The following is a 20,649-nucleotide window of genomic DNA, read 5'->3' on the forward strand; positions in this document are numbered from 1 at the left end:
GTTAGGTCTTCTTGTTGAATTGAACCCTTTACCATTAGGTAATACCCTTCTTTGTCTTTTTTGATCTTTGTTGGCTTAAAGCCTGTTTTGTCTGAAATTAGGATTACAATTCTTGCTTATTTCTGTTTTGCATTTGCTTAGTAAATTTTCCTCTATTTCTTTATTTTGAGTCTATGGGTGTCATTACGTGTGAGATGTGTCTCTTGAAGACAGTACACCATTGGGTCTAGCTTTCTTATCCTTAGCTGAAATGTAATTCACTTATTTTTAGGCTAAGAATTTTTTCTGACTGTTGCTTAAATGCATCCTCAAAATTCTGCTATATTCTTTTGTTGCATCAGTGCAGGGTATCTATATAACTTATTAGCATTCTTTTAAAAATTCTATAATTTTGTTTGCATATCCCTTCTATTGAAGAGTTGTTTAGTATTTTTAAATTCCAGATAAAATAATCTTTTTCTTACTTTATTAATATTTGTAGTGTTTTTACATTGTAATCAGAGAGCGTTCTTTATAATATTTCTATAATTTATTGACATTTTCTTTGTTACTTAACATGTCCTAAATTATGATTAATTTTCTGAATTCCCCATGCCCACTTGAGAAGATATGTTCTCTATTACCAGGTTTGATATATATCCATAAGCTCTACATTAGTAATTATGTTATTTAGGTTGTCTTATATCCTTACTTATGATGCCTATTTAATTTATCTTTTTTTTTTTTTTTTTTTTTTTTTTTTTTTTTTTAAAGCAGAGTCTCGCTCTGTTGCCCAGACTGGAGTGCAATGGTGCAATCTTGGCTCACTGCAACCTCCGAGCCATTTTGTTGGGGTTACAGGCATGCACAACCACCCCCAGTTAATTTTTGTATTTTTAGTAGAGATGGGGTTTTGCCATATTGGCTAGGCTGATCTTGAACTCCTAACTTCTTGTGATCCCCCTGCCTCCACCTTTCAAAGTGATGGGATTACAGGTATGAGCCTCGATGCCTGGCCTCCATTTATCTTATACTGAGAGCAACTCATTGAATGTTTTTTATTATTATTTATGTGTTTCCATTTATGTGTCCTTACATTTCTGAAATTTTGGCTTCAAAATATGTTGCTGTGTTATTTGGTGCATAGACAACTGTGACTATTATAACTTCATTGTGAACTGTGGCACTTATCATTAAAATGGGACCTTTCATTTATTTGCACAGCAAGCATTATCTCCTGAGAAGATGCAGGTGAATGAGGGGAGTGAGACTCAGTGCTGATCTTTGGATGTGAAGTCTATTAGTGAAGAATCACTACCCGTATATTCCCTTAGATGTGGTAGTAGCATAGCTTTTTCATATTAAGTGTCCTGAAAACGTGGCCTGAAGGTTTCAGCAAACATATCTTACAACATGAGGAGGACTCTAATCAGACAGGGGATACAAGTATAGAATCAATGACAACACATACTCAGTTTTAGTTCTTAGGAGGATTTTGGTTTGTTTGTTTGTTTGTTTTTTAGCTTGAAGATTTTCTTTTAATATGATTTTTGTGGTTTTTTTTTGTAATTGATCTACATTGTTAACTGATTGAGACTCCACTGTGATTCTCTCATTTACTTAAAAACTTTGCAGGGATGCCTATAATTTTTAGTGTTATATGTCATGAAAAAAAGTGGTATATTGGTTGATGTAAGGAAGGACCAGAAATTATTTCAACTATTCCAAATACTGAATGAAAAAATAATAATTGGTTTATGCTGTTTTAAAAATAACAAGTACTGATAAGTCTGCCATGACATTTAACCTTAAAAATTACTTTAAATATATTATTTTATTTGTATAAAGGAAATACAAATGACTGATAAATACCAAAAAGATTCCAAAGCAGCTTAACCTAAAATGCTCAAAGAGCTCCTGACTTGCAATGCTGAAATCTCAATGTTTTTATAGTTACTGGGCTAACTAATGTGATTATTGAGTTTACAGATTTAAAAACAGTCACTGAAAAGTTAAAGCATCTACTGTTTTTATGAATCCAAACTTATGTTGCCTCAGAAATCCCTGGGTAGTAACACCAAAGTAAAGAGGCCAGTTTGGACATTGGTGAGTCACAATGATTAGAGAAAAGGGATCAGTTTGCAAACAGTCATAAAAAGAAACGGTCATTGAAATAATTACTTATTAGCATATTTACTCTCCAAAAAGTAATTTTATGTGAGTTGAATGTTTCAGCTTTACCTTACTTACGGCCAGATTTAATATCATGTGGCTTTCTATTTACTACAGATATGTGGAACTGTAACCAAATATATTATTCTCTAAAACTTTCTCTTGTTGATTGCAAAATACAGATGTATAAACACAACCCATAAAAAACTGACCTTATTTGTCTCATTTAATTTGTCTACTTTGTCTGACATCAGTATCACTATACCCGCTTTCTAATTTTTTCCATTTGCTGCCTTTTGTTTTTCTTTTTTTCTTTTCTTTTTTTTTTTTTTTTGAGACGTAGTCTTGCTCTATCGCCCAGGCTGGAGTACAGTGGCAGCACAATCTAGACTCACTGCGAGCTCAGCCTCCCGGGTTCAAGCGATTCTCCTGCCTCAGCCTCCAGAGTAGTTGGGATTACAGGCATGCACCACCACGCCTGGCTAACTTTTGTATTTTTAGTAGAGACGGGGTTTCACCGTGTTAGCCAGGATGGTCTCAGTCTCCTGACCTAGTGATCCGCCAGCCTTGGCCTCCCAAAGTGTTGGGATTACAGGCGTGAGCCGCTGCACCCAGCCCACTCGGCATTTTTTTCCAAATTATTTTGTTTCCAAATTATTTTGTTTTAGGTTTTTTAAAAATAATCGGTATATAGTTGAACCTCATATTTTCAGTCATGATGGAAATATTTTTAATAGGTGAATTAAGTCTATTCACATTTTTTAATAAGACTAATATGTTTGGTGTAAACTTTGCATTATTTTTACATTGTCAAAACTTACAACACATGCTATATTGAATATATTATATAATATCTTATTCTTTCACTCTTGTTTCCTCTTTTGTCTTATATCTATAATTAAAATAGATTTAAAATTTGCCACTGATAAAGTTTCCTCATTAATTTCTTGTTGGATGAATTTCATCTTCAGTAGGTTTCTCCAAAGGGTACATGGGTACAAAATTTTCTGAGCTCCTCCAAGTTTAAAATTGTTTTATTCTATAGCTTTGATACTTGACAGGTATTTTGTTTTGGGGGATTTTTGTTTAGTTTTGTTTTGGTTGCTTTATTCACCAGCTCTAGAAAACAAGAAACGGATGACAACATTTAGAGAATTTTTTTTTCTGATAGTGGTTTTGGGTGTCAGTTTTAGTCTGAATACTATCTCTCTTATTCAGTCTTTTGAAATAGTAAATTAGACACGCACTGGATGAACATTTGGCCAGATAACAAATGGGAAAATAGTGTTTTCCCAAAATTACATTTGCCTAAAATAAAATATGAAGTCAAATATCATCATCATGAAATAAAATAAAAGCATACAAAAATTATTCTGAAATTTTGTTTAAAAGTTTAATTATAATTATGAATGTTGCTGTTGAAATTTCTAAGTTAAATGTTTAAAGTTTGAATTACAGTGCAAAAATAGTATTTTCTCAGAATAGTGAGCTATTTTATTGCTCTTGCAGTCATTATCTGAGCATTTGTGATATTAAGTAGAACTTTTTCATTTATGATCAGTGGGGAAATAAGACACTTTTGAAGTACTGAATTTTTTTCTAACATTCTTCCTTTATTCGCATTTAATATTCTTTATTTTGTCAATATGGAATGTATAAAGGATGTTGTTCTTTACTGCTTAATACACCTTGAGATGACCAAGTTAACATTGTGCTTTTAACCTGCTCTCATAGCATAGAAAAAATTAATAAATTACATATTTTTCTTTAGTGAATCATGATCTACAGGGGATTAAATAACTAAATATTAAATATAGTGTTTAAAGGTTATTTTGTTTCATGTTAATTTTATTTTATAAATGTTTATACCTAAACATTTTTCAAAAGATAAAATTATGATCTATTATACGCCTAACTGGGAAGGTGTATGTATGCTAACTTATTATTGAAACTTTTATAAATGTGCTGCCTTAAAAAGTATATAATGGGCTCCGTGTGGTGGCTCACACCAGTAATCACAGCACTTTGGGAGGCCAAGGTAGGTGGATTGCTTGAGGTCAGGAGACTGACCATCAAAGTGAAACTCCATCTCTACTAAAATACAAAAATTAGCCAGGTGTGGTGGTGGACACCTGTAATCCCAGCTACTCAGGAAGCTGAGGCTGGAGAATTGCTTGAACCCAGGAGGTGGAGGTCGCAGTGAGCCAAGATCGTGCTGCTGCACTCCAGCCTGGGTGACAGAGCAAGGCTCTATCTCGAAAAAAAAAAAAAAAAAAAGCAGCATATTATGCTCTAAGTTTATCTAATTAATATATTATTTTAATACTAGTATTAACTGGAAATGTATTTTCTTATTTTTTAGCTAATTGGAAATTCTTAGCTATTGTGTTCATGAAATTAATAGCTTTCATAATCATTACAATTATTAAAACACTTTTCTCTTTCAATCAGTCACATATATATCTGTTTCAAACAGAGTAGAATTTCAACATATAAAGCACACAAGAAGATCATTAAAGGTTATACTTAGAATTCTTACCCGATTTTGCATGTGAATATGCATTGTTCATATTACTAATATTGTTGTGTTGACTTCATATGATAAGAACCTGTGAGATCAAATACTAAAGTTTAGGAATTGCAGGACTGATGTTGAAGAAGAAAAAAGCTGAAACCGAATAGCTGATTAGGTTGAGAACATCAAGGCTAGAACCAACTTTATACATCTTTAAAATACATTATTTCGACTTAACTATTTCTTTGAGTGCTCATAACTTTGGGATTTTCTATATATTTATACTTTTTATTTCTTTTTCTCTAAATTACATATTCATGTCTCATTTTTTGAGTGACAGCACTCAAGATACACATAGAGATCTTTGGAGACTGGAATAAGCATCTGTCTTTCAATCTCTGGTATAACTCTGTAGACAGTGTTAATTGAATCTGGTAAAGAGGGCTGTGATAGAAAAAGCAATTCTGCTAATGGATTAGACATTAGAAAGCTCTGGATCAAAGAATTCTTGTATCATTAAAATGCCAGGGAAAAAGTACTGTGGTTTCTTGAGACAAGTGCCTAGGCTAATTTCTTAAGGATTTGCATTTTGGGGTGGATTGACAAGTTAGCTATTTGAGGTTAAGGTTATCCCTGCATCATTAAAAGAAAAGAACAAGCCCTTGTCTGATAAACCTAAAAACTTGAATTTGATGAATAGAGATGCATAAGATGTTATGCTCTTTGGGATTCTGAAAACCCGATGTAAGTCAGTGTCCATCTGATCACCAGCAATCAGTGGCGGGCAGTGGAAATGCCCTGGGTATAAGGTATTTCTAACCCCTTCTCCCCAACACACACACACACACACACACACAAATACCACACACATAACAAACACATACAAAATACACACACAACACACATTGACAACACACACACACACAAAAAAAACCACACACATAAACACATACAAAATACACACACAACACACATTCACAACACACACACACAACACACAAAACACACACATACCACAAACACCACAATCACAACACACACACCACACACACACAAAACACACACCACACACACACAACACATACACACAAAACACACACAACACACACAAAACACACACTACACACCACACATACAACACACAACATGCACACACACAACACACAGCTATACCACTGTGTGTTGTTGAAGATAACAGGGTGAACACACACATGCACAACACATACACGCACACACACACAACACACAACATGCACACACAACACACACACAACACAACACACACGCGCACACAACACACAGCTATACCACTTGCCATGATTCCGGCACTGTGGTTCATATAGGTATATAACAAAACAGTGGAGCATATTCCTTGATAAATACCATAAATTCTTTCAGAGCTGAGACTAAAATAGGTAGCTTTGCCTGCCATAGTTAGTAATGTGCTTATTTGGGATATTTGAGAGTGTTGTCTTTTCTCCAGTCGGGTTTTTGAAAACACCTTAGACAAGGAATTCAAATTCAAGAAACGAAGAACTTACTTGGAAGGGAACTAGGTTGAGAAGTTGAGAGACAGGAAGATGGATCTACTTTCATAATTACTGTGCCGGCAGGAGGAATTAGAAGCACCTCTCCACCACATCCCAGTTGGGAACCACTGACGGGAATAATTCCGTTGGAGGTAGCACTTTCCTGAGGTGCAGAGAAAAGCAGTCATGCAAGACCACAGCAGTTCACTTGTCATAATGACAGCCCAAACAGGCTTGCTGGATTTGATTTTTTTAAAAAGTGTCCAGTAAAATTTGGATTTCAGATAAACAGCGAATAATTTTTTAGCATAAATACGTATGCACTTTGACATCCTGCTAGTAAGGATAAAAAATAAATAAAATAAATAAATGCACATGTTCCAAGCAAATATTTCTGTTATCCCTGGATCATTCAAGGGAAATACAGCATGGGGCATGCTTATGTTAAGAAATTAATCATTGCTCATATAAAATTCAAATTTAACCATATTTCCTGTATTTTATCTGGCAACCCTAAGCCCCAAATCCCTTTCCCTACTCGTCCTCCATGTAAAAAAGAAAGAATAAAAAAAGAAGACTCTTTCATTCAATAAGAGGAACATGTTGACTCTACAGGTAGGTTTAGGTTTCTATAACTGAAGGAAATATTATTTTATCAATAAGGATTCAGCCTGCATACTTTCTGAAAAAAATACATGTGCTTGAAAATTATTGTCCTTTAGAATATTTAAAAAATAGGCTGGGCGCGGTGGCTCAAGCCTGTAATCCCAGCACTTTGGGAGGCCGAGACGGGCGGATCACGAGGTCAGGAGATCGAGACCATCCTGGCTAACACAGTGAAACCCCATCTCTACTAAAAATACAAAAACTTAGCCGGGCGAGGTGGCAGGCGCCTGTAGTCCCAGCTACTCGGGAGGCTGAGGCAGGAGAATGGCGTGAACCCGGGAGGCGGAGCTTGCAGTGAGCTGAGATCCGGCCACTGCACTCCAGCCTGGGTGACAGAGCGAGACTCCGTCTCAAAAAAAAAAAAAAAAAAAAAAAAAAAAAAGAATATTTAAAAAATAAATACAGATTTTGACAACTGAAACTATATAGATACATATATAGAAAATTTTAATACTCTGCTGCTCACTGTCCTCCTATTCCATATCCTCAAGGTGATCGATATTCATTGTTAATGTGTGCTCATGCATATTTTTGCTATACTCATACGTTTACGTACTTATGTGTAATTCCTTTTTCATGGAATTATATTACTCTGCAACCTGAGTAATGTGCTTATTATAAGGCCATCTGGTTAAAGGAACTGGAAGATTACAGTTCTACTGCTGGCAATAGCACATTAAGCATCCTTATGCTAACGTTCTCAGCCTTGACCGCAAACAGAAATTCAGTGTCTGCTAGGATTCCCATTCCTCCTGGTATCATCACAGTCCTTCAACCCCATACCATCTAATATAGTAGATGCTAGCCACATGTAGTTGACGAACACTGGAAATGTGGGCTATCCAAATGAAGATGTAAGTGTACAATATACACCAAATTTAGAAGCCTTCGTTGTAAAATAAAGAACTTTAAATCTCACATTAATAATTTTATGTTGATTACCCATTGAGATAATGGTACTTGGGATATATTGGGTTAGATTAAAATGTATTATTAGAAATAATTTCATTTATTTCTTCTTACATTTTAAAATAAGAAAAATGTAAATTATATATGCAATTTGCATTATATTTCTATTGGCAGCACTGTTCTAACCCAAAGGCCTGCAGAATGACGTGAGTTCACCTCAGAGGTACACGAGATGATTCCTTGGGAGTTTGGAAAGAAAATATAACTTCTTTTCTTACTTATTATTTTTATCTTATCAATTTTTAATTTATATTTTTGTGTCTATTTCATAATGTACATAGTATATCGTCATGGTACTAAGTGTATATATTATTAAATATTAACATGCATTTATTTGCAGATGTATTAAAAACATTTTTACTGACAGAAGTGTGTGACACAAAATTAAAGCATGTGGTGACCTTGCTTTGCAGGGGTGAGCAGAGGGTATGTTCTCCTGCCTCTCTTACATATTGTTCCCCTTGGTATCTGACCCACCTTTCACACCTTTGTGCTGACTTTATTCATTCTCTTTCCTGAATCATGTCCAAAGGCATCCCAGGGAGGATAAATGAAGCTCTAAGCTTTGCCTTCCTGCTTTCTGGATCTTAGGGTTTGGTGTCCTTGCTCCTTGGGTGCCTAGAACATCCCATCTGGCAAGGTCGGGCTGCACCTGCCTTCCTGATGCACCTTCCTCCCAGAGAGCCTGGTGCCCACCCCAATGCTCCTCGTTCTCCCTCTCACTCTTCTCCAGCACCTCCGGCCTCCCCTCTCCACCAGGTGCGCTGGGCTGCAGAGATTACAAAGGAGAATCAGGTTTGCACTACTTTGATCCTAACAGATAATGAGAAGAAAGAGAAAGAAAAAGCGAGATGAGAGGATAGATTGATTCCAGGGGCTTCGACCATGGGATGATTCGCTCTCAAATCAATTCCCATTGAATTGAAACCAACAGTCTCTCAACCGAGGTTATTGGTATTAGAAAGGAGTTATGGGAGGTGGCTAAACCTATAACACTTTCTTCAAAAGAATGTCTCTTCGATGATTTCTTTTGAAGGTAGTATGTTGTGGCAGCCATGAGAACTATAGGATGGAAATGTGAGTGGTCACGTCACTCCACAGGGAAAATAATAGCAGGGTGTAGCTTTTAAAAGCGCTTGCACCCACTCACCACTGGCACAGGTCCTTGGACACACATGCACACGCGTGCCCACACGCACCTGCCCATACCCCTTGCCATGCCCACGCTCCTTGCCGTGCCCCCTGAAATTCATTCCTCCTGCAACTGAAACTTGCCTTTGCTTGTGATCATTCACACCCCTCTCTGCATTCCTGTGCCCACTCAATTCCTCACTCTTATGCTCAGAAAACATTTACTGACTAAGGGCCTGTTCCAGGAAACGCACCGAAGTTTGAGGATAATCAAGTCTCACGGCCACATTCAGAAAATTCTGGCTGAAGTGTTTTAAGTTGAATCATGAAATTGCTAATATTGAACAGCTTCTGACCGTTAAAATGAGCACTTCATATAGTGAAGCTTAATTTTGTACATGCATACACACACATATTTGGGATTCATATCACTATAGAAAAGTGGTCAAAAACACAAATTCTGGCACCACATTTATTATTTATTAGTTTTCAAAACTTAAGTAAGTTTTAACTTAACTCATCTGAATCTCATTTTCTTCTTATGAAAGTGGAGAACATAATGGGCTCTACTTCATGGAGTCATTGTGAGGATCAAATACTTAATCTTTATAAAGCATTTAATACCTACTGCCCAGCACATAGTAAGTGCTCAATAAACATTAGCTGTAGCAGTGGCTGCAGTAACAGCTAACATTTATTATCATTATTAGTGGGTGGTAGCATCACTATTGTCTGTGGAAGTCCATGTACAGTATTCCTATTTGCAAGATGATAAAATAGACCTGCTCAAGTGAGAGAAAAAGCTCTTACTGACTCTCTCAGCCAGGAAAGCCATCATCTTATCAATAATGGAAATGGAATACTTTATCAGAACGGTAGAAATTCAGCAAAAGTTCTTAAAACAACTAGGAACTTTAGCGTTTGACATTCGAATAGAGAATAACAAAAAGGCAGTGGGGAAGTACCCAGACAGTGTGAGGGACGCAAGAGGGGAAGCAGCAGGTGGCGGTGCTGGCTGCCTTTCACTTTGGGCAGTGGGTTTGCATCTAGAGACCTGACTGTTTATTCCGAGTGAAAGCCAAGGGCTGAGTACCCTTGTGAGGAGTTCGGGTTAAGTTTCATGTTTGTGCAGGAAAGATTTCAAGGGCAACGTGGCCACAAGGATTGATGGACAGATAGATAGACATGTCTGGATTTATGACTAAGCAGCTGACCAGGGCCAACACGCTAGTGAGGACACACAGTTGACTTAACACAGGCTGCTGGTATCCACAGCTGGAAGTCGAAGAAATTGTTGGTGTTATTAACAATCTTCTGGCAGGAGGATGGCACTTGTGTCCTGGCTGTGCCGACACAGCTCAGATTCTCTGGTGTGGATTACAGGAGCACATCCATCCCGGCCCCACAGACAAGCTGGAGGCCAAGAGTCCCTTCCCTTGTCCTCACGGGAGGCCACCACAGTCAGCCTGGACAGCCACTTCAACAACCAACGGACCCGTTTACAAAAGAGTGAAACAAACTAAAATCAAATAGGGGTCACACTAGATTGGCTGGTGGAGCCAAAGGGTTTGATTTAGAGGTGCCAAAAAGGAGCATGAAGCCAAAGGGAGATCAGGGCCTTGGGTGCAGAAAGGGGCGAAATCAAATCTCACCTTTAGCCATTAATATCAGTGTGACACAGGCCAATCCTCTTACCTGTGGGGCCTCAGTTTCCCCATCTGAGAAATGGTGATGAAAATCTGCCTCGTAGGACTATCGTGAGATTGGAGGGAAATCCTGACCGTGACTTGCCCAGTGCACCTTAGTTCATTTTCCTCCTCTCTGTATGTAGTAAGTCACTCCAGAAAAGAGCTGACAATTCTGGCCCTGACAGGCGCAGCAGCCAGCCCAACCTTGAGAAGCAGTTCCCCCACCCTCTCTCCCTCACTCTGTCCTCCCCTCCTGGCTTTTTCCCAGAAGGCTCCAGGGCTCCCAGGCCAACTGCCAAACCACAGGACTCTGCGATTGGCTTTCATAGACCCCCACCCCTTCCCCTCTTCAACTACATCTCTGCGTGGCAGTCCCGCTCTGGACTCCCTCCCTGGAGGGTAAGACTCGTGGCTGCCCCAGCCTGCTATGCCAGCATTTGCAGGGGGATTCATCTGAAACCACTACTGACAATCTGTGTTTATTTGGGGCGTGCAGAGGAGCCAAGGGCTATGAAAGGAGCTGCGTTCCAGAACTCTCTGGTTCCCATCAGGCTGCGCAGATCAGACCCTATACCTAACAGGAGAGTTAGGCTTTCTCTTTCCATTCCTTCAAATAGGGGGCCGCACACTGGTTGCAGTTCCACCAGTTGCAGTCTGCAGTTCCTCTTTTTGCTCGCTGCCAATACATCCCAATCCTGTGCCTTATCAAAGGCAAGAACTATTAGAGAAATGATGACGGGAATTGAGGATGCCAAATTTTATACATCTGTAATTGTAGGGGATAGCAAGACTTCTTTATTTTGCACTGTTTAGTATTTCAACTTTGTATGGAAATATACAGAGAAAAGTGCACAAATTGTAAACTGACAGCTGGGATTGGATGGCAGGAAGAAATTGACACTAGGACTGGATTCCAGCCCCTTTAGCTGGACCATGTAGCCTCTTAGGGCACGATAACTGAGAACATTCTTTAGGAACCTTGTTAGCGTATTTATGACAACCAGGGGTGACCTGGCGCCAGCTTGCACTAGCTCAGAAGAGCCTATTTTTCCATCTCTTCCCAACCCCTCATCAGTGACCTCACATTGGTGCTTGAAATCAGGGTCGAAGTGGGTATTTACACCACAGAAATCAGCAGATGATAAGTAGGACAGCTCACCCCCTTCCCCTGACAGTTTTTAACCGCTTACTAACAAACCACTGTTTACAACTTTCCTAACATGGGTGAACAAAATTTGAGTACCTTTCCAACTAACTCCAGTTTAGTCAATCCCTACTCCCTTTCTCAGAAAATCTCCCTTTCCCATTATCCTGCCCTGAGAGTACAGAGCCTTTGCAATCTTCCTTCTGGACACTGTCGTGCGTTTGACAACTGCTGCACCTCAGCCTTTTCTCCTCTCCTCTGCTTTTTGTTAAGTGATTGCTGTTCTTCAGTGTGTGTAAGTGACTCCCCAGAGACATATCCAGGTGGTCGATGTGCAAAGCCCAGCACTTCCTGGAAAGAAACCTCTGCTCCAGGGCTGACAGGGAGGCCTCCCAGAGCCTCCATGACCCCCTTGGATTGCAGACACTGTCCAACTGTCCTTCTGTCAGCTGGCTTCCCCTAACGCCATGCCTTTCTCAATTTATTGCATTTTCAGCCTGACTGAAGTCTGCCCTGGGGACAAATCGCAAAACCTATAACCTAAGGACAGCAAGGTAAGGAGAGCCAACGCACAGCCCCTTCACTTCTCTGTCCCCTCAGTCCCCTCCTGTCTTAATTGGGCAGTGTGGGTCAAACGCTGCACACGTCCCTTCTGACTCCGCACACAGTGTTCTTTCTACAGCTTGGCTGTACAGAGAGTTCTATTTTTCACCCCCATGAGAGGGGGTGGGGCAAAACACTGAAGGAATCTTTCAAAGACCCTCCACCTGACCCCTGTCTGAACAAATAATTAATCTCCTGAAAAAGCAGCTCGCTGATGGGTCCAGGCTGTGCCTGTGGATTTATGAGGTGACGTCAGTTTGAAGACTGGGATGCAGAGCCTGAGCTGTGTTTCACACACTCCTCAATTGTTTTAACGGGCCCGCTCCTGAAGGCCTCCAAATCTTTCCCCAAGCTAAGCTTTATTAAAATGGCAAAGATGGAGAGGAGTGCTTTTCCAGATAAATCAGCTTACTTATGCTCTGCTCCCTCCCCTCCCCCTGTCTACTGGAAAGCACTCCCAGAGGGAAGGAAATGAAGAACTGCAAAGTACTTGCAGGTACATGCTTAATGCCTTAAACTCTTGCATTGTGTTAACAGCTATTCACAGACTGGGCTTTAAAGAAATAGATGGATTCTCAATCTGCCCAATTTAAATAATCCTTAAGAGAGAACTAAGGAGGAAGATTAATGTCCTTAGTAACTAAATGACACACCAGAGTTTAGCCTGGAGGCTGGGTCTCTTCACTGACTATCACAGTGCAATTCCTTGAGAGGATCCAGATAAAATTGGGTTTAAAATGAAGGTGGGGGGCGTTCATGGGGAGAAAAAGGGTTAGAAGTCAGAGTGAAAGAAGGGAGGGGTGGATGTGAGCAAGCAGGGATGGAGGCAAAGCTTTTGTCCTAGAGACAAAAGTAAAGGGAGAGTGAAGGAGTAGAAGAAAATATATTTCTACTCTTGATTGATCATATGTATCACGTGTCTCTCTCAATACATACACGGATATAATATGCATACACACATATAGTCTCTGACACATACACAGACATAGTCTGTTTATAGACTGCATGCATACGTGTCTAAGACTTTAGAAATTTAAAGTCAGAGGCCACTTTTATTTAGAATTTCAGAAATATGTATTATTGATTGAAATGAAAGACCTTAAAGACCTGAACTGTTAATATCTAATTTATGGGAACAAGATAAAATCAATTGTTGCAACTTAGCATGATTTTTGAGAGATGGTGATGGTAGAGAATCACTTCAGGAAAAGGGAGAGGATTTAGTTGACAAGTGGGAGAAAGAAAGGGTATCCTCTGTGTGGCTTCTATGCATGTGTGTTGGGCAAATCTGCAGTAAGGAAGCAGCCAGTGAGGGAATGGAGAAAGCCTAGGAAATGATCAACGCAACACAATCCCCTGATCCAATCAACCCTCCTGTATTTATCTTGGTACTATATGAGACTGGTCAACCCAGCTGAATTAGTGACTAAATTTCATTACCTCTATTTAGGCCGAATTAAATTTAAATTCAATCACTTTTGATTCTGAGGTCTGTCTCTTTTTACTCTTTCCCATTCTTGTGGCAGTTACTATGTAGTCAAAACCAAGTAGGACAGATAAAGAGAGCTCCAGGACTAGAAAGCAAAAAGGTTGTGAGGATAATTTGAATGGGACTTGTGTCACCTTGTTGGTTGCAGGGTGGATTCCCTGATGGCCTGACCAACTGCTTTGACTGCCCTCTTTGTCCTCACCATGCCATAGGCCCTCGCTGGTGCTTTCCTCAAGGTCAAAAAGGACAATCTTCCAAGACAGAGAAAGGCCAGCCTCTGTGAAGTCCTTTAGCGCAGAGGCCATAATATCTACCACTTTCCACAGTGTTTGGCTCAGTATGACTTTTAAGAAGCCATTTACAGAATTAGAAGTATTTCCACTATGTGGAATACAGAGCATATAAGGCCTGCCTTCTAGAATCTTGTAACCTAAATAAGATTGGATTTATACTAAGAGAGAAGCAACTAAAATAGCATATAATAAATGCATTTTTTACATTGTATCCTAACACCACATACCAGCCCTAGTCAGAGATGTGGAGAAAGTGACTTCCTGTAGATAACTGAGACTCCACTGTGGTAGAATAGGGAAGGTGTACGTTGAGTCAGGGTGGGTACAGGCCTTTTAGAATTGGCTGAAATTGAGGAGTCCGTGTCAAACGTTGAGAAGAAGATAAATCAAATAGGATCTTGGTGGATAGAATCAGATTTTCTCTCTTCAGCCCAAAGTCTACATCAACACAGACTTAAGGCATCCCTTGAAAACAAAATTTCACATGGTGTCTGGTTATGTTCTTGGTCCAGGCTCTATATTTGTACTTCAACAGCCCTTTCCCTCCACCCCTGCGTGTGGGGTTACAAAGGAAAGCACTGTAGATGCCTTCAAAGAACTTAGGGCTTAGTGTGAAGACGGATGCAAAACTAGTGTCTTGAGAAGTGACTCAGTAAGATAGTTGAATTGTATGTACCAGAGGAATATGGTAGAAGAAATAAATCAGTCTGCCTGCACACATTAGGAAAGGCTTTAAGAGATACCTTGCCTAAACCAAGACTTGAAGGAATTTTTTGTAGATTAGGTAGCGAAGTACTGTCCTGGTAGAAGAAACTGTGAAGACACAGAGGGGTGGGAGTGTCTGATACCACTGGGACAATTGCAAGTGTCGAAAATGAAAATAAGAAGTAAATAACCGCATGAGGGGAAAAGGTGCTTGATTACAAATGCCTTCTGAGTCACGCAAAGAGTACGTATTTTTATGCTATAGCGTAGGGAATAAGGAGTCATTGGGAATTCTTCATCGAGACAGAAGGGATGCATGTATCTCACTCCAGCGGCTTCCTTCATATTCTTCTTTCCAATGGTTGTTTCCGCCTTTCTTACCAATGTGGCTGATGGTGCGTGCCTTCTACAAATGCTACCTCTTGACCCCTTGGGGAGAAGGAATTCTTATCAGTTGCCGGATTTGGAGAGACCAAGTCCCAGCTTATTTTTTTCCAACAGAGTTTTCCTTGCTTCATGGTGTCACAACCTATTGTTACTGGGTGCTAGGATACATTGGCCATATCTCTTGGGTGGAGAGCAGGGGAGACAAAACCTTCCAAAGCAGCATAAACTCAGCTTCATTCTGTGGTATCCATTTGACCCAAAGAAATCCCATGTCTCCATGCAAAGATAAGAGGAGGGAATGTTACCCTTTCCTATCAAGTTGTCTTTTTTCCTGCTGGAAGTGAGAAGGGGTGGGGGCTGTTGAGGGGAAAATGCATGCAGGAAAGCTCATCAGATTCACCAAGTGTGTAACTCAAGCAAACCTCTAATGAGGGAATGGGATTCCAGTGTTCACTTCTTGGAGCATCTGCAGTCTCTAAAAGTGATTATCTTGGTTGACCGTCACTTGGTGTAGACAAGAGAAATATACTTTGTTCCCCACTTGGCCTGCAAGTCATCAGTCTGATGATTCTCCCCACCACTCTTCCTTTATCTTCTGTTTATATAGAACTGGGCTCAGGCAGGAGAGAAGGACCCTTCTTAGAGTATTGATGGTGAGGGGGCTAGTTGTGAGACCACAGGAAAAGTTCCACTGAGCATCCTGTCTCAGAATAGCAACTTTAGAGGCGGTGTAGAAAATGGATGGAACCCTGTTAGGAGGCTATAGCCATAGTCCACTGAGACATGATGGGAACAAGGCTAAGAAAGAGAGGAAAGAAAGTTAGGAAGTAGATTTGAAAGTGAAAATGATAGAGAAATATAGGAGGGTGAGAAAAAGAGGTATGTCTAAGATATTTAAACTTTTATTTCAGGAAGAGATTTCATGATGGTGTTAATCACTGAGATGAGAAATCTGAGGCTGGGAGTGTTAGGGGCAGAGTGGAGGAAGAGGCAAGGGAATGAAGAGAAGAGAGTTCAGTTTGGGGCATATTACAGTGGAGCTGCATGAGATAAAGTCTGGGCAGAAAGAGCTACATAGTCCTTCATATAGAAATATGAAAAAATAGAAAATACAAGAAAGGAAAAGAGGTGTGGCAGAGGACATCCACATCTTCAATGAAAATACAATGAGAACAGTTAACTGATTCTAGAGCAAAAGAACTCTATGTCATGAGATGGGAAAAACTTCTTTATCCTGGGGTACTAGAGGAGGGTTGTGTGGCAAAGAAGGTAACCGATGTTAAGACTAGATCTTTGGGTAGCTGCAGATCAGAAAGTGTATAAAAGAAGGGTATAATGGGAGCAACAGAATGGAGCATGCATGCACTGTATCAGCAAATGCACTGGAAGAGGGAAAGTGCTAGGACTAGGACATGGCATCTATCCGGTAAAATAAGAATAGGAGGTATGCATTTACTTATTTGAAGATTTTATAATCAGCCAGTTATTAACAGCACAGACTCTTCTATAAGATTTAGGAACGCCTGAGCTGCACTGAAGGGGAACTGAGCTAAGGATGTCATTTTCCAGAATCAAGATCTTCAAAACTCAACACTAATGCCTGATTCCTTGGCGTGCTGTCTATGGGAAGGGCATGTTTAATAACATAAATTTGGTATCTCAAGACCAGAGTGTGCCCGCATCTACCTTTCCCAAAGCCTATACTTTCTTGGGAAGGGTTCTTTTTGGATCTAAAAATATGTAGGAAAGGGATGTCATTATGCAAAATAGATAGTAACATTTTCTTGCATTTACTCAGGTATTTACTTTCACCTCCCATGTTTTCGGAATATTGCCACCCACTCTTTATTTTTAAGTTTATTTTTTAATTTTTGTAAATTTTTATTTTTTATTTTTAAATGACAACAACTGTATGTATTTATGGTGTACAATATATTTTGATATATGTACACATTGTGCAATGGCTAAATCAAGCTAATCAATATATGCATTACCTCATATAGTTATACTTTTTTGTTATGAGAACACTTAAAACCTATTCTCTTAGTAATTTTCAAGAATATAAAACATTGTTATTAACTATAGTCATCATGTTGAATAATAAACCTCTTGAACTTATTTCTCCTGTCTAACTGAATTTTTTTATCCTTAGGCTAACATCTCCCCAATTCCACCACCTTACCCCACCCCTGCCCCAGCCTCTGGTAACCAGCATTCTACTCTCTGCTTCTGTGTGTTTGTCTTTTTTATTTTTAATTTTTTTAAGAGAAGGGATCTCACTGTGTTGATCAGGCTGCAGTGCAGTGGTGCAGTCATAACTCACTGCAGCCTCAGATTCCTAGGCTCCAGTGATCTCCCTGCCTCAGCCTCCCAAGTAGCTGGGACTACAGGTGTGCACTCCCACAGCCAGCTAATTTTAAAAATTTTTTGTAGAGGCAGAGTCTTGCAGTGTTGCTCAGGCTGGTCTCTAATTCCTGGCCTCAAGAAATTCTCTCAGATCTGCCTTCCCAAAGTGCTGGAATTATAGATGTGAGCCACCATACCTGGCCAGTTTGTCTTTTTTAGATTCCACATATAAATGAGATCGTGCAGTATTTGTCTTTCTGTGCTTGGTTTATTTCTATTAGCATAACGTCCTTCAGGTTTATCTGTGTTGTTGCAAATGACAGGATTTCCTTCTTTGTTAAGGCTGAATAGTATTCCATTTGTTTATATAACCACATTTTCTTTATCCATTCATCCATCTGTTGGTAAACACTTTGGTTGATTCTGTATTTTGGCTATTGTGAACAGTGCTGCAATGAACATGGGAGTGCAGATATTTCTTCAACATACCAATCTCATTTCCTTTGCATATATACCCAGAAGTGGGATTGCTGGATCATATAGCAGTTCTATTTTAAGTTTTTGAGAAATCTTCATATTATTTTCCATAATGGTTGTACTAATTTACATTTTCACCAATACCCTTTAGAATGAATGTTCATGTTTTCTCTTCATAGGCGGTCAATTGTTTCTAGTCTTATTGTCAAGATGGTGACCAAACTGTCATTTGATAATCCCTCAGCATGGAACCTGGCACCACTGTGGGTGAAGCAAGCTCCAGAGGCCGGATCCTCTAACGCTGTCTATTATTGTTAGACTAGACCTCTGCAGCTGGCTTCACCCAAAGGGCTCCTTCCCACTCTGCCTCTGCTAAACTCAATGTCTGAGTCCTGGAGCACTTCAGTAAAGGGGCTTGATGGAAGGTCTCAGATAATATGTTTACTCTTTCCCAGACACCCTCCCCTATCCTCAGCTCCAAATCCATTTATCTCTCCCATAAAGTGCTTATTGACAGAGAACTTGAGTGCTCAGAATGATGCCAACTGAAGACAAGCCTCTCCAAATACAGCAGTCATGTCTCCCCTTGATCTCCCCAGGCTGAATCCAAAACAGCTGTGTTTCTGCCTCAACCTCAAGGATTAGCTCACGGACTCTCCCTCCTCCCACCACCAACTGCTTTCTTGGGTCATTGATTTTTCAGAGAGAAAATGCCTGTGGTAGAGGCATGAAATAGCTCTGCTCAGCCTCAAGAAGAGGTTTGCAAGCTCATTCAGCCAAAATGTAACTGTATTGAGCCTCCCAGAGAGCCTCTACTCCACCCACATTTGCAAATACTCTTTTACTACATACTCTGTGTTTCTAAGTCTCTAATTCAGATTCTTCTTTTGTTAGTTAAGAAGAGTGTGGGTTTTCAGGTATGCAGCAAAAGAAAAAGAGTCCATAAATAATAGAACTTAAAGAAGAGGCAGAGCTTAACACATGCATTTGAGCCCAATGTCTGATTTCATGTAGGTTGTAGCCTGATTTCTCTTGGGTCATTTCTACTCTAGCTAGGGCCTACTTAAACGATCTGATCTGGTTAAAGCTTATCATCCAGAATGAATTAGCTACAGTCTCACTTCTACAGGAATAGCAAGACCAAATGACTTCCAGCTTGATGTTTCCCTGAATCAAGCAAAATTGTCAAGCAATTCTTTTTCTTCTTTTGCTAGCTGGTTCTTTCTATTCTGGAACCTTAAATGCACACCTAGTCCAAGATTCCATATTTACCTTCTCTCTGGACATTTAATCATAACCCTCAACCATGTCTTTATGCTGATGACATTTCAAGCAAAACTGTCATCCATTCACATTACAATTCATAAGGCACTATGCAAGAGTCACTTGGTTATATAGAGAAATCCTCACCTTAAGGACTTTACAGTCTGGAAAAGAGGACAAGAGGTTCAACGTGGCACTTTGTTATTAGGAGATGCAGAGGCCTGGATTCAAATTCAGCTCCTGCCCTGGGAAAGTCCACTTAACCTCTCTGTGCCTCAGTTTTCTCATGTGTAAAATGTGGTTCACAACTGTATTATCCCAAAAGGTTACTGTGAAGACTAAAGGAGATAATATATGTAGAGCACGTAGGACAATGCCAGGCACCTAGTATTGCTTTTAGCTATTACTACCATAAGAGAGCTACAAACAGAAACAATATATAGCAAAATACTATGAGATGCTGTGTTAGTCCATTCTCATGTTGCTATAAAGAACTACCTGAGACTGGATAATTTACAAAGAAAAAAAGGTTTTATTGGTCAACTATTCCACAGGTTGTACAGGAAGCATAACTGGGGAGGCCTCAGGAAACTTATAATCATGGCAGAAGGCAAAGAGAAAGCTGGCATGTCTTCACATGGTCAGAGCAGGACAGAGAGAAGGAGGTGCTACACACTTTTAAACAACGAGATCTTGGGAGAACTCACTCACTACACAAGAACGGCAAGGGGGAAATTCGCCCCCATGATCCAATCACCTCCCACCAGGCCTCTCCTCCAACACTGGGGATTATTCAACATGAGATTCCAGTGGGGAACACAAGTCCAAACCATATCAGACCAGAGGAGGATGAGGTGCTATTTATTTGGAGGAGGGCAGTATAAGGAGTGTGGTTATATTCCAAGTAAAAAGCTAAGCAATAGACAACAAAAACCTGAACTAGACTATACTATACCATACTATACTATATACTATACCATACTATACTATATACTATTATTAAACAAAGTTTATGGGAGGGCATTGTTTTGGATTAGTCCCTTTCACTAGGCCCCAGCAGACCAGACCAAACCAGAATGGAGTCATTCATGTTAAGTGCCACATAATCAATGTTCAGGTGCCACTGAACTCTAAAATGTGAGAATTTTCCAAGAAAACAGGAAATTCACAGCAACCAATCAAAAGGGGTTCAATTTACCTGAGCCTGCATGATAAAGAAGTTCCCTCTACTGTAACTCTATGAGGAAAGTAATTTGAAACCACCAATTCATATTTTGTTCTGTTTCTGCTTTC

At 39.7% G+C, this 20,649-nt stretch overlaps 2 long non-coding RNA genes across 13 annotated transcripts in view; one reads left to right on the forward strand and one right to left on the reverse strand.

Annotated features, from left to right (window-relative positions):
- LOC102132659 (uncharacterized) overlaps nucleotides 1–10,891 on the reverse strand; it is a 54,920-nt gene extending 44,029 nt beyond the window's left edge. For all 3 annotated transcript variants that reach the window (XR_012421458.1, XR_006691147.3, XR_012421457.1), the window contains exons 1-3: nucleotides 10,657–10,891; nucleotides 6,208–6,358; nucleotides 4,691–4,760 (exon numbers count right to left, since the gene is read on the reverse strand). This is a non-coding gene — a long non-coding RNA (uncharacterized lncRNA). The remainder of the gene's footprint in view (nucleotides 1–4,690; nucleotides 4,761–6,207; nucleotides 6,359–10,656) is intronic.
- The window catches only part of LOC102135060 (uncharacterized), a 578,423-nt gene that overhangs the window by 507,533 nt on the left and 50,241 nt on the right, over nucleotides 1–20,649 (forward strand). For 7 of the 10 annotated variants that reach the window (XR_012421459.1, XR_010580090.2, XR_012421462.1 and 4 more), the window contains exons 1-2: nucleotides 10,992–11,048; nucleotides 12,290–12,347. The exons of the other annotated variants lie outside the window; for them this stretch is intronic. This is a non-coding gene — a long non-coding RNA (uncharacterized lncRNA). Of the gene's footprint in view, nucleotides 1–10,991; nucleotides 11,049–12,289; nucleotides 12,348–20,649 lie in introns of those variants that run through there. 10 annotated transcript variants of the gene reach the window in all.

This window comes from Macaca fascicularis, chromosome 12, assembly GCF_037993035.2.
Source record: "Macaca fascicularis isolate 582-1 chromosome 12, T2T-MFA8v1.1".
In the NCBI taxonomy this organism is placed as follows: Eukaryota; Metazoa; Chordata; class Mammalia; order Primates; family Cercopithecidae; genus Macaca; species Macaca fascicularis.